The sequence below is a fragment of the Bubalus kerabau genome, chromosome 23 (assembly GCF_029407905.1).
Source record: "Bubalus kerabau isolate K-KA32 ecotype Philippines breed swamp buffalo chromosome 23, PCC_UOA_SB_1v2, whole genome shotgun sequence".
NCBI classification, from domain to species: domain Eukaryota; kingdom Metazoa; phylum Chordata; class Mammalia; order Artiodactyla; family Bovidae; genus Bubalus; species Bubalus kerabau.
In genome coordinates this window covers 4151928-4164944 of record NC_073646.1, presented here as the reverse complement: position 1 = coordinate 4164944, position 13017 = coordinate 4151928, and the positions used below count along the sequence as shown (strand labels likewise).

At 46.4% G+C, this 13017-nt stretch overlaps 1 protein-coding gene and 2 non-coding genes across 4 annotated transcripts in view; all 3 read left to right on the top strand.

Annotated features, from left to right (window-relative positions):
* The window catches only part of CREBBP (CREB binding protein), a 118745-nt gene that overhangs the window by 11899 nt on the left and 93829 nt on the right, over positions 1-13017 (top strand). The window lies entirely within an intron of this gene.
* Positions 7537-7679, top strand: LOC129638278 (small Cajal body-specific RNA 17). Its single transcript, XR_008707780.1, has one exon. It is a non-coding gene; the product is annotated as a small Cajal body-specific RNA 17 (non-coding RNA).
* LOC129638272 (small Cajal body-specific RNA 18) lies at positions 7747-7829 on the top strand. Its single transcript, XR_008707775.1, has one exon. It is a non-coding gene; the product is annotated as a small Cajal body-specific RNA 18 (non-coding RNA).

Genomic DNA, 13017 nt, shown 5'->3' with positions numbered 1-13017 from the left:
AACTCTATAGAGTTCTCATGGTGGTCAGTCCTGTTGAACTTCCACTAACGGTGGCCATCTTCTAGACCCACACCCCCAGGACTGGGTCCACTAGACTCTTGTGGCTAGTGAGCGCTTAGACTGTTAGTAGTGTGACTCAGGAACGGCATTTTTATTTTTCTTTAATTGTAATTAATATAGATGTTAATAACCACGTGTGCCTATCCGCTGCTGCATCAGACAGCGCAGCCCAAAGTCACGTTCGTTGTTGTTTAGTCGCTGAGTTGTGTCCAGCTCTTTTGCGACCCCATGGACTGTAGCCCATGGGCTCCTCTGTCCCTGGAATTTTCCAGGCAAGAATACTGGAGGAGTTGCCATCTCCTTCTCCAGGGGATCTTCCCGACCTAGGGATCAACCCCGCATCTCCTGCATTGGCAGGCAGATTTACTTACCTCATTTGCCTAGAGTGTTCTTTAAGATATAGGCCTGAAGCCCAAGTCCTCTAAAGGGACCAACTTTTAAAGATGGAAAACATTTTTAAAAATACACTTTGGTTTAGATTCCAGATTTTTCACTCATGTAGAAAGTATTCTAGTGTGAGTCAGCCCTGGAAATCTAGGGGACACGGTGGGCCCAGGGTCTGCCTTCGAGGAAGGCAGCTGTGTCAGCGGCGACTGAGTGCCTTGGAAAGGAGGCCTCGATTGGGGCATAGGACAGAGGCTGTTCGGAAGGGCCCTGGTAGGGCTTCTGGAGGAGCTAACCGAGACCTGAGAATGAGTAAGACACAAGAGGTACTATTCCAGGCATAGGGAATGGCATAAATAGCGAGTGTGGTGGTCTGGAGGTATACACTTCTGAGCAAGTAAAGTTTTTGCAAGAGCCAGTTTTGTTTTTCTTTTACATTCAATAAATTGCCACTTAGAGGCAGTGTGGTCTTGCCTCTTGAGAGGGGGAGACTGCTAGTGTCGTTCGACCCTGGTGGGCCTGGGCTCCAGTCTCAACTGCACCCCTCTTTATTCTTTTATTCAACAAATATCAAAATGCTTATATAATTCACATTATCTGTATGTGCTTACTATGTGTGGACACTGCTTGGCTGTGGTTCTATCATTGTGGCCCCATCTTCTTGGACCTCAGAGGTTGGTGGTGTGGTCAGGCAGCCCAGCAGCCCTCCCTTGCCTGTCTTAATCACAGACTGAAAGCAGTGTCGTGATGGGAAAGAGCCCGGAGCTGCTGGCTGGCTGGTCAGGGAAACTCCTTAGAGGAAGGGCACTGGAGCAGGACAGACAATCAGGGGGAGTCAGGCTGGGCACGTGAAGGCAAGGTCACCACGTGGGAAGCCTGCAGTGTTGGCCCAGGGAATCCAGACTGTCCATTTGGGGCTTAAAAAGCAATTCAAAGTTTTAGAAACCCATCACATTCAGGGTAATTGGAGGAAGTGACTGTGACTTGTTCTCCAGGAGGCTCAATCATCTTTTTCCAGGTGTATTTTCATTGAAGTTCATATGTGCAGTGAAAGCCGACAGTTGCCTGCTCAGTCCCCAAACTGTATTTGTAGGAGCAGGAAAAAGACCCTAAGAACAACAACCTAAGAATCAGAACTACAGTTGACCCTTGAAGAATGCGGGGTGTCGGAGTGCCAACCCTCCCTGCAGTCAAAAATCCATAAAAAACTTGCCCTCTGTATACCAGTTCCTTCACTGTGTCTCCCGAACGCGGTTTCTCTGTATCCATGGTTCTGCATCCTCAGATTCAACCAACCACTGTGTAGTAATGTAGTCTTTATTATTATTTTTTTTAATGTAGTCGTTACTGTTGGAAAAAAAATCTGTGTGTTAAGTGGGCCTGTGCCGTTCAAGCCCTTGTTCAAGGGTCAACTGTAGTGTTCTTATTTAAGGTATTAGGAAATTTTTGTACACACAGGAGGTTTTTGTTAAAAAAGTTTTTTTTTTTTTTTTTAATTCTTTTGTCTGGGTGACATTTGCATAGTGTTCCAAAAAGTACAAAAGGCTGTTTAGTGAAAAGCCTTCCTCTCCTTTTTCCAAAATCACCAGTTCCGCTCCCCATAGGCAGCTAGTGTTTCTCGTGTGTCATGCAGGAGACACACTGTGTACGTGAGCACAAGCTTCCTTTGCTTACTCCTCCTTCCCCAAGTGGCACATGGGTGTGTTGATCCAGTCTAGGTGCATTTCAGACTGATGAATAGCTCAGAGCTGCTAGAAGTATTAATAATTGAAGAGCAGGCATCATTCTAAAAATCCCTTTTTTTAAAATGTTAAAATGTTTTGGCGCTGTACTTAACACAGAATGATTTTTGTATTTGTGCTACACTTTATAAATATGAAGAATCGGAGTTGTAAAGATTAATCTCGTCTCAAAGGGCATTCGAGGTTTTGTTGCTGTCGTCGTGTTGCGCATCACGTGGCCCTGGCTGACACCAGAGTTCTGTTTTATGGTTTTTTCCCCAGTTTCTGGAAAAAACTCTTTAAACCTGTGGTTTTTATTAACCACCTTACTAGTTGACATACACATACCTGTAGCTTAACACAACCTACTTCTGCACCAAGTAGATAAAGTAAAAATCAGTCTCTGGCTTGGTAGGACTTCTGAGAATATTCATATTTACCCTAGACGTTTCTGTTAATTTAGTCAGTCAGTCTAGATGTTGCAGAACCTTAACGGTGACGCAGCTGTCCTTCAGAAGGGGAGTAGCTGAGCTCTCCATCACACATCTGGTGAGGGAAATTGATAGGTATTTAAGATGGAAGATAAATTTCAGAATTGTTAAATAGGATGGAGAGCAGAAATGATAATTAGACCCTTTTTAGGGGTAGAAAGATATACTAACGCGTGCATAGAATATTTTCAGAAGGAAATCCCTGGAAATTGTTTTTCTTAGGCATGGGAGTCCTCCACTTTCACTGTGTATTCTTCCAAATGTGTGTTTTTTTTAAATTTTAAAGCATAAATATATTGTTTTTAAAATGAAAAACTAGTTTAAAAGTAAGTCAAACCCACAGCAAAACATCTTTAGTATTTGTGGTTAGAAGAATCTGTGAAATGGGGAGAACTGGAATTCCGTCTTGTAACTGGTTAATCCCTCTTGTAAAACCTTTAGATCTGTAGCAGGAATGATTTGAACAGAATGTAAACTAACTTAGAGGTGTTGTCCAAGGATGGGAAAATATGATTGTGTTTTAGTGTGGTGTCCAGTCATCACTTCCTTCGCCACAGGCTCTGATTGTAGCAGAGTCCTTTTGTTAGAGGTATCTTCATTGATGTGCTTGAAGCTGCAAGACCTGACAGCCAACTAGCGCTTCCTCGAGTATACTGAACTGATGCCACCTTTCCCAGCGTGAGCAGCGTGCATTTTACCACTGTGTTGGGTACAAAACGTTATATGTAGATTGTCACATTTCTTTAGAGAAAAGATAGTATTTTTGAAAAGTCCTTCTTTACAGTACGTTTTATTTTCCTGCCTTTCAAACTCATTTGAATGCTAAAAATATTTTAAAGTAATATTGAACCCATTTCTGATTTCATCCTCAAACTGTAAACACTTGCAAGTGGAACCAGGAGCATCTGGAAGCATTCCAGGTGTTATCACCTGGGCTGAAGCTAATCGCCTGGGTCTGGACACCCCAGGGGCTGCCTAAAAACATCAGTTTCTTTAATTAAACTGGTAGTTCACTCACATTGTTAAAAAACTGACACAAGTCCGTCAAGTGAGAGCCTCCCCCAGTCCCCTCGGTGCTTTCCTCAGGGGTGATTTCTTGGAGCAGAGAGCATGTTTGCAGCTCCCTTGCCCCCGTCCTGCCTTTGTCCTCTTACTGGAAGCTGCACCCCGTCCACATGGTTGCCTGCCTGTACACAGCAGCACGTGGAGAGCTTCCCCACTCTCCCTTTCCGCAGTTGCTTGGTTCCCACTGTGTGAGAGGAGCTGTGATTGGTTCAGTCTGTTCCCCACTGGTGGATGGTCAGCTTTCCAGTCTCATCAGTGCCATAATGAATAGCTCTCCTCAGCTACATGTATCTGTGTAGAACAGATTCCTCAAAGTGAAATTAATGATGGAAAGGAACATGCATTTGTAATTTTGATCAAATCATCAAATTGTCCTCCAAGAATTTGTGTGTTGGTGGAGCCTTAAAACTTTAAAAGCAGCACGCTTAAACCCAGCATAGACATCACTGGTTATTTTGTGTATGTTATTAATATAGTTGATAAATACTCAAGTTATTCTTCAGCTTGTGATTCTGTATCATTTTGTACCTCTCGGTCATTTGTGATTTATCTGTAATTTTATGGCATACCCTTTTTTTCCCCTTTAAGACAATTTTTTAACACACTTTCAGGTTCAGAGCAAAACTGAGGGGAAGGTTGTACAGAGATTACCCACATATGCTCCCTCCCCCTACCCATGATAATCTTCCCATTATCTGCATCCCCCACCAGAGTGTACACTTGGTATGATTGATGAACCTCGTTGATACATAATAATTATCCCAAGTCCATAGTTTACTTTAGGGTTCACTCTTGGCTTGGCACATTCTGTGTGTTTGGATGAAGGTGCAATGGCATGTATCCATCATTAGAGTGTCATGCAGCGTTTTTTCACTGCCCTAAAAATCCCCTGGGCTTCCTTGGTGCTTTAGTGGTCAAGAATCTGCCCATAGTGCAGGAGATGCAGGTTCGATCCCTGGGTCAGGAAGATCCCCAGGAAGAGGGAATGGTAGGGACATCCCATGCAAGAGGAGCTCCCATGAACAGAGGAGCCTGGCAGGCTCCAGCCCGTGGGGTCACTTAGCGACTGAACAACAGATCCCCTGTGTTCCTTCTAATTTATCCCCCCCACCAACAAAAGCAAACTCCTGGCAATCATTGATTATTGTTACTGCCTCCATAGTTTTGCCTTTTCCAGAATGTCATATAGTTGAAATCGTGTAGTATGTAGTCTTTCAGATTGTATTCTTTCATTTAGTAACGTGCTTTTCAGGTTCCTCCATGTCTTTTCATGGCCTGATAACTCATTTTTTTTTTTAGAACTGAATAATATTCCATTGTCTGGATGTTGGTGTACTTTTTAGACTAAATGCATTCATTTCTTTCCTAGCCCACACGCACTTCCATATGTTGTACACTGACACCTCTAAGTTCAGAACAAGGCTGTTCTTCTTTCTCCTGACATGGGACTGCTGCCTACCAGCTGCAGCTCCCAGCATTTGGGCCAGGGGACCCGTCTCTGGCTGGCTGCTTGCTTGTACATATGCCGTGGCCAGTAGTCTGAGGTGGCCTAGCCCCTGAGGTTAGGGGTTGCTCCCACAGAGGCCGAATCCTCGCTCCGCCCCCACATCCTCCTCCTCTGGGACTTTTAACTGGGTTGCCAGCACTGCCCTTCTCTGCCGGGATGCTGGAGAGCAGTGAGCCCCTTTCTACAGGCCAAGCTGTCTGGTCCCCATTCCGGGGCTGCTGGTGGTTGATGGTTGGTCTGATGGTGGCTGTACCTTCTGACAGTACCTTCTTTCCCACCTTTGTCCCAGGAAGGCTTTTCTCCCCTCAGGGCTGAAGGAGGCCGCACACAGACCGCATTTAGGAAACTGTGAATTGTCCCAAACTGTCTGGGAAATGGCACTCCCCCTTCCCTGGGGCTTCTGAGGGAGTCAGATGAGGTCAGAGGCTGGCTGCAAGTCCAGGACTCTCCTGATTTAGGGTCCAGTGTGACAGAGAGCTTCCACTCAGTATTATCTTATAATCCTTTCATACAAGTCTCTGGTGAACCATCCCTGCCTGGAACGAAGGCCTGAGAGCAGGGACGTGCTCCCACTGAGGAAGGCCTGGGAGGAGGGGGATCGCCTGGCCAAGCCCACTTTGGCTCTTGGGCAGATAGTGGTCTTGAGGAAGGGCATTTTGTTGTTGTTGTTGTTCAATATAAAATCACTGTTCAGAATAAAGTAAAACCTTATTTTTACTAATTTATGTATTGCATTAAATATTGAAGCCTGAATCATAGATGATTTTAGAAAGAATTTGCTTTTAATTATTTCCTAATAGTTATTGTAACCAAAAAAAAAAAAAGGGTTAGACTAGATCTTTTAAGAATGTGACTAAATGCCTGAAGTTTATTTATAATGGCATAAATGCCAATAAAATAGTGCTTTTTTTCTTTTCCTTTTCCTTTAGATTTTTAAAAAAAAATTTATTTCTCCATTGTTGGAAAGTTGTTCCTTTATTTATTTGCATAATCTTTAAGAATTTTCAAAGCAATATGAGCATTAAATCTAGTAGAATTGTCAGATTATTAGGGCTTTACCATACAGAAGAGACGATTGCTGGCACGAACTCTGTACCAGGCATAGGGTGCCAGGTCCTTGGTGTGCATGTATCATTCAGTCTTCATAGCAACTGTGGAAGATGGGGCAGTGACAGTAATAATAATGACTAATATTTACTGAGCACTCACTGCATGCCAGGCTAAGTGCTGTGTACACAGTGTATGACTTAATTCCTTCTTCAGTGATCCTAGAGGCAGGTACAATTTTCCTTTCCAGGTTAGAGCTAAGGAAGCACACATAGGGAGCAGGCAAGAGTAAGTGACAGAGATGGACCTGAATGAGACTCTGGCTGGGTACTTTCCTCACTACCCAGACTGTGCTGCCTCTGTTGTTGGTGTCTGATCAGCAGTATATTAATAAATGCACTGACGAGGCCTTGAATGGGCTCCAGGTCATCTAAGACTGAAAACCCTGTGAAAATGTCTAACATTCTGTGGATTCCTCAGCTTTAGACGTGAGCTTTTTCAGGATGAATGGCCCTTTTTGGATCAAGGTGGTTTTTCTTTCTTTCTTTATTTTAATCCAGTTTTGACTCAGGAATTAAAATTCTTTTTGTAAAAATTTCCAAGGTTGTTGAATAAAGATGCTCAGCTTTTGAAAGATTTAAGAGATGGATTTAATAATGCTGAAGAGAATCTAGAGAATTCTGAAAAGATTTTAAAGAAAGCAGACCTTTTTCATGGGGCCAAAGGGCTGCAGAGAGAAATAGGGGTAAGTGGGGAAGAGAGATCCTTGGGAGGGGAGTTTCATGCTCAGAAGTAGAGAAGCACATACACAAAGCAGCGTCTAAACTCTTGGGTAGTTTATTTCCAATACCACCATCTCTTCTTCTCCATTATGCTTTTTAATCTTTGCATCACTGGTAGGATAGAGGGTCATTGATGCCAAGATGTAGCCAGAGAGGGAAATAGACTTGGCTGGTTTTCTGGAAGATAGAGAGGCAGCAGGAAGAAGGTGTGAAGAGGAGGATGAGCAAAATAATGTAACATTTCAAGAAAATTCATTGTTGAATTTTGTTCTCTTTGTTTCTGTTTTAGGAAAATAATAATAGATTTTAAAATTACCTCTTGCCCTCTTGGGCTAGACAGAGTAACTTGTTAACATTGATACTGTGAGCCCAGGGGGAAGCCGAGGAGGCTGGACCCGCCCAAGAGGCCCGGGCGTGAGAAGCGGGGCAGGGGGGTTGGCAGGTTTGGGGTGTAGAGAGTGGCGTAGGGGACAGGGTCGCCCCCGGGTCCACGATGCAGCCCCCGGATGAGGCCGCAGTATTTTCCTTATATGATCGGGCCCCATGGCTGATGGCGCCGCTGGCCCGGAGCCTGAGAGGATTATGAAAACGTGTCACGCGAAATGGGGCCAGGGACCCGGGGGCTGGGAGGTTAGGGGGAGGCAGTTAGGCTAAGATTTGGGTGACGTTAGGGTGGTCCCTGCAAGCCCTGGTCGATGATGACGTGACCACTGCGCAATCTGAGTTCTGGGAACTAGGTGATGGAGCGTGTTCTGAGAACGGACTGAGACCGGGCGGGGGGGGGGGGAAAAAAAAACAAAAAAAAAACATTGATACTGTGTATCACCTGTAGCTCAGGCCTGTTCTCTCAGCTTGCAGTTGGCTGTCCCGGCTCCTCTGCTAAGCATGGGGTGGGAGGCACTGGGCGCTGACCTAACCCCTGTGTTCGTGGCCTTTACAGCCTCATGAGCTGTAACAAGAAGTGATAGGAGATTTTAAGATTCACCCATTATATCTGTAGACTGTGGAAGAGTTCATACTTCTGGCCAGTGCAAAGTGTAATAAACTGGTTTGTACATGTTTTGAGAGAAAAGTCAGTTCTGCTGATGTGGAGGATCTGGGGTTCTGAATGCAATTCAAAGAAAATAAGGTATTATGACAGAGGAGAATTCAGAAAACCTGAGGGAAGAAGTGTCTTTTAGATGGTTTGTTTAATTAGCTGATGCATTTGAAACAACTCCTTTCAAACAAAACTTTTCAGATGTTACTGGCTGGAAAGATTGAGTCAGTCACCTGCCAAGTATTTGATTTTGTAAAATGAAAAGCCTTTTCCAGAGTGTCTGATAGTAGTTCATTCCTTAAGGTGAAATGCTGCCTTCTGGTCGCGATGCATCGGAATGGGTCTTGCAGCATGGGGGGTGGTCAGTGTTTGGTGTGACCGTCCCCGGACTGAGGTCTCTGGTCCAGAGGGGAGAGGACCCTCGTGGCCCCGCGTGGTGAAGCCCTTCCGCTCCCGAGGCGTCGGGTCTGCTCAGCTTTCTTTTCTCCTTCCTGAGCTGCTGCCACGGATGCCGCAGTCTTGCCGGGCGTGGTGGAGCCTGAGCGCCCGCAGCTGCTTTTCCCGGGTCAGCTTAGCTGAAAGGCACAGGGGAGCCTGGACCTGGTGGAGACGGGGAGGGAAGAGGTTCAGCCCCGCACCCCTCCTTCTCCCAGTGCCTTCCAGCCACAAATGAAGAGTCATTTGTGGAGGTTGACTCCCCAAAGTGTGTATTTTCTATCTTGAGTTCCTTGGTGCAGCTGAAAAGTCCCGAGGGGGCGAGAATTCCTGTTCCCGGCTGTGGCTGTGGCTGTGGACACAGCGTCTGCCGTTGGCTGTGTGACGGGGCTCATTTCTGCTGAGGGTGACCCTGGAAAGCGGGTTGACCTCGAATCTCTTGCAGCCTCAGCTTTGCCCTCTCCTGGGCCCATCCCGTGCTGACTTGGTGGAGAGACAGGAACCTCCTGGGATTGGAAGTGGTGGCGCTCAATCTTGAATTTTCGGAACTTCCGGTGATTCAGACTGGTGTTTGCCCAACCTGTATGTGGGGACACTGGGTGTGTGGAAAGCACAGCTGTGTTGTGTTGCAACAGCCTCCTGCTTCACTCTCCTGTGTCATGTTTTGTTTTGAACTAGAGAACAGGGAAGAGTAATGGTGAGGAAAGTGCGATGGTGTGAGTGTGGATCTGCCTTGCGCAAGCACTGCACACCCCCTTCTGTCTGTTACAGAGACTGTACATCATGTATGTGGCTGTTAGCGTATTCATACATGTTTGGACTGGGTAGGTGAGGACGCAGCAGAGTCAGTCAACCCTTCCTGCACCCAGACAGCTGTGAGATGTGCTTGTGCTGAAACAGGATGAGAAAGAGTGGACACAATGTGGCAGACCAGTAAAAACCAAAACCAGAAACGAGGCATAGACATAACACCTGCCACAGCCGTAGAAGGTGCGGGCTCCCTGGGACTAGAGCAAGACAGAACCAGAAAAGAATACGCATCAGTTTGAGAGTGGCAGCACGTGGTGAACTTTTAAAGGTAAAGTTTTTGTGCAGGATGGCGTTAAGATAACTGGTGTCAGTGGCAAAGTGCCCTTTTGCTGCTCTCAGCGCGTAGCCCAGGGATACCATTGTCCCTGTTTCACAGTTGAGGGAATTAAGACGCAGAGATTAAGCTGTTTGCCCAGGGACACGGGGCTGATTGACTCAGCCAGGATTTGCACTCCTGTGCTCTGCCTGCGAGTGTTCTTTCTGCGTTCCCATTTCTGACTCCCACTTCCTACGCTGGACTAGGGACCCTGTTGTTGACTTTGCTGTGGTTATCTGTTCTGAATTTACCTGCCGTTGTCCTGGCCTGCCCGCCCTCTCCTAGAAAAGTGCTTTGGGACTCTTGGAAGGGTCAGTCGGGAGCATCCGCAGGCTATTCCAAACTTTGAATGTACAGTATCTGTAGCTCACTTCCTTCTTCTGGTCTCTAGTGCTTGACACTGCATCCCCTCCTGGCAGGTAAGAAGGAAACCTGATGTCTGCCATAAGTGGCTTCCATTGTCTTTGTTTAAATGAGTTTCATTTTCTTGTTCATAGATTAAGAAGCATTGAATTAAACATATGCACACACTCAATTTTTCTAAAATAGTGGTCAGTAGAAGGCGATGGCACCCCACTCCAGTACTCTTGCCTGGAAAATCCCATGGATGGAGGAGCCTGGTGGGCTGCAGTCCATGGGGTCGCGAGGAGTCGGACACAACTGAGCGACTTCACTTTCACTTTTCACTTTCATGCATTGGAGAAGGAAATGGCAACCCACTCCAGTGTTCTTGCCTGGAGAATCCCAGGGACGGGGGAGCCTGGCGGGCTGCTGTCTCTGTGGTCGCACACAGTGTTCTTGCCTGGAGAATCCCAGGGACGGCGGAGCCTGGCGGGCTGCTGTCTCTGTGGTCGCACCGAGTCGGACATGACTGAAGCAACTTAGCAGCAGCAGCAGCAGCAGAAATGTGTGTACATGTGGAAGGCAACAAATACAAATGTTAGTTATATTAGAGGGTTGTTCTCATTTATTTTGACTATATCTCACGTGGTCTTTGTGTCTGGAGACCTTAGTGAATCTCCAGGTTAAGGACGACACAATAGCATGAAAGCCGTGGCATGGAACCCCCGAAGCCCCAAAACGTGAAAGCACAGGAGCATGGAGGTCGCCTGCGGGAAGCTCTGGCCAGTAGTTCTCTTTGCTGTCTTCTGTATCCAAGAGTCCTGTTGTCGCTTCGTAATTAAGTGTTCTTGAGCCTGAGGAAGCAACCCCACCTTGGGGTACTCTACAGAACAACTGACCTACCCTCTTCAGAAATCTCAGAGTTATGAAAGACAAAGCCTGGCGGTCATTTCTAGAATAAAGGAGAAGACAGAGACATGACAACCTAAATGTATTGGGATCTTGAAATGGGTTTTTTTTTTTTTAATTGTTTTGCAGTGTGTTTTTTTCTTCTTTATCTGAAATGGATTTTGCAACAGGAAAAAGAAATGTGATAAAGGACATTTTGGGAACAACTGGCCAGATCTGAGTAAGGGCAATCAGTATTAAGTACCATATCAGTGTTCAGTTTCCTGAATTTGTCAGCCATCCTGCGCTTGTGTAAGGGTGTTCTTAGGTGTCACACAGTAAAGCACACAGGAGGAAAGGCGAGGCTCATGCCGTCTGCAGCTGCTCTCAGAGGCTCTGCAAGCAGAGTGTGTGTGCAAGGAGTGTCTAGTCCCTCACAGGCAGGATGAACTAAGTATGTGTTTGACGTGGCTTATGAGGCATGTATGTTTAGTGAACTCAGGAGGTTGAAAAGGGACTGGTTGGTTTTGCAGGAGGAGTCTCCGTAGTTACTGTTGAATGTGACGGAGGGCTGGACGTGAGGTTTTCTAGCCTGAGAGAAAGTGCATACAGAGGAGAAAGCTTGCTGATGCAGGTGCTGGCTTGTGGTATTGTGGCTGGGAGGTCGGGTGCCCCAGCAGGTGCTGAGGAGAGTGAAGGAGTTTGAACTTCATCCGTAGACATGATGAAGATACCAAGATGCCTTCAGCTGCAAGTTACCTTAGACTGCAGCTGGAATGGCTTCAGTGATACGAGTGTATTTTCTCTCGTTACAGGAAGTCTGAAGATGGTGGGGGGTGGGGCGTGGTTCCAGGATCACTGTGTTGGCCTAGAGATGGCTTCATGGACCTGGGTGCTTGTGTTTGCCCTGCAGCCATCCTTAGCGCGCGAGCCCCGTCTCCTTTCCTGGCTGAAGAGCGTTGCTGCAGTTCCAGGGTGAAATCTAGTAAAGAACGGGAGGTCATCTTCTGGGCATCCCTTAGCATTGGGAAGGAAAACCATCTCCAGAATGCCTTGGCCCACTTGCCTTCCGTTTCCATAGCTGGGACTGTGTCACTTGCCATGGGGAACGTGGTCTGGTGGTTTTTGCTCCTTGGACTGGAAGGCGCTTCCCTTCCTGAAAGGAACATCCCAGGCAGCCAGCTGAGGAGCTGGTTGGGGAAGACAGTCGCAAGAGTCTGCACCTTGGAGAAAAAGGTTTCAATTTTCTAAAAGTGGTTGGTGGCAGGGGCAGTGGCTTGTTAAATTTTATAAGCCGCATGCACACATCACCCCCCATTTTACCCGTGCACCTATTTTTGGCAGGTTACTTTCCAGCTACTGCCCACATGCATGCACTTTAGTGCTAATCTTGCTCTCTGTGCCATTCTGCATACAGTTCCCATTTGCATGTTTTTATATAACAAACATTTTCCTATATTTGTACAGTCTTCATATGTTAATGGATGTATAATGTTATCCTGTTTCTATTGTGCAGCAGCTTATTAAACCTCTATTATTGGATGATAGTAATAATAATAGCTGAGGGCTTCCCTGGTGGCTCAGCAGTAAAGAATTCGCCTGTAGTACAGGAGCCACAGGAGCCGTGGGTTCGATTCCTGCGTCAGGAAGACCCCCTGGAGGAGGGCACGGCAACCCACTCCAGTATTCTTGCCTGGAGAATCCCATGGACAGAGGAGCCTGGCGGGCTACAGTCCATGGGGTCACAGAGTCAGACATGACTGAAGCGACTTAGGAAGCACACACAAATAGCCAATACTTTCTGAACCCTTAGCACCCGCAGGCACTGTTTAAGTGATTTACATGTATTAATTCATTTAGTCCTCACAGCAACCCTCTGAGGTATAGTAGCCATTATCACTCCCAGTTTCTAGAGAAGAACTGAGGCACAGAAAGCCTACGTGACTTAACCAAGGTCACACAGCTGGTAAGTGGGGAGCAGGAGGCAGAGCCGGCATCCAGATACTGGCAGTCTGGGTCTTGAGCTGTGATAACCAGTAGGTTAAACTGCTTCTGAGTATAGTCTGTGTTTATTTTGATGTTACAGGTAATTCCACGGTGACTGTATTTCTGCACATCTTGTCCTTTGCA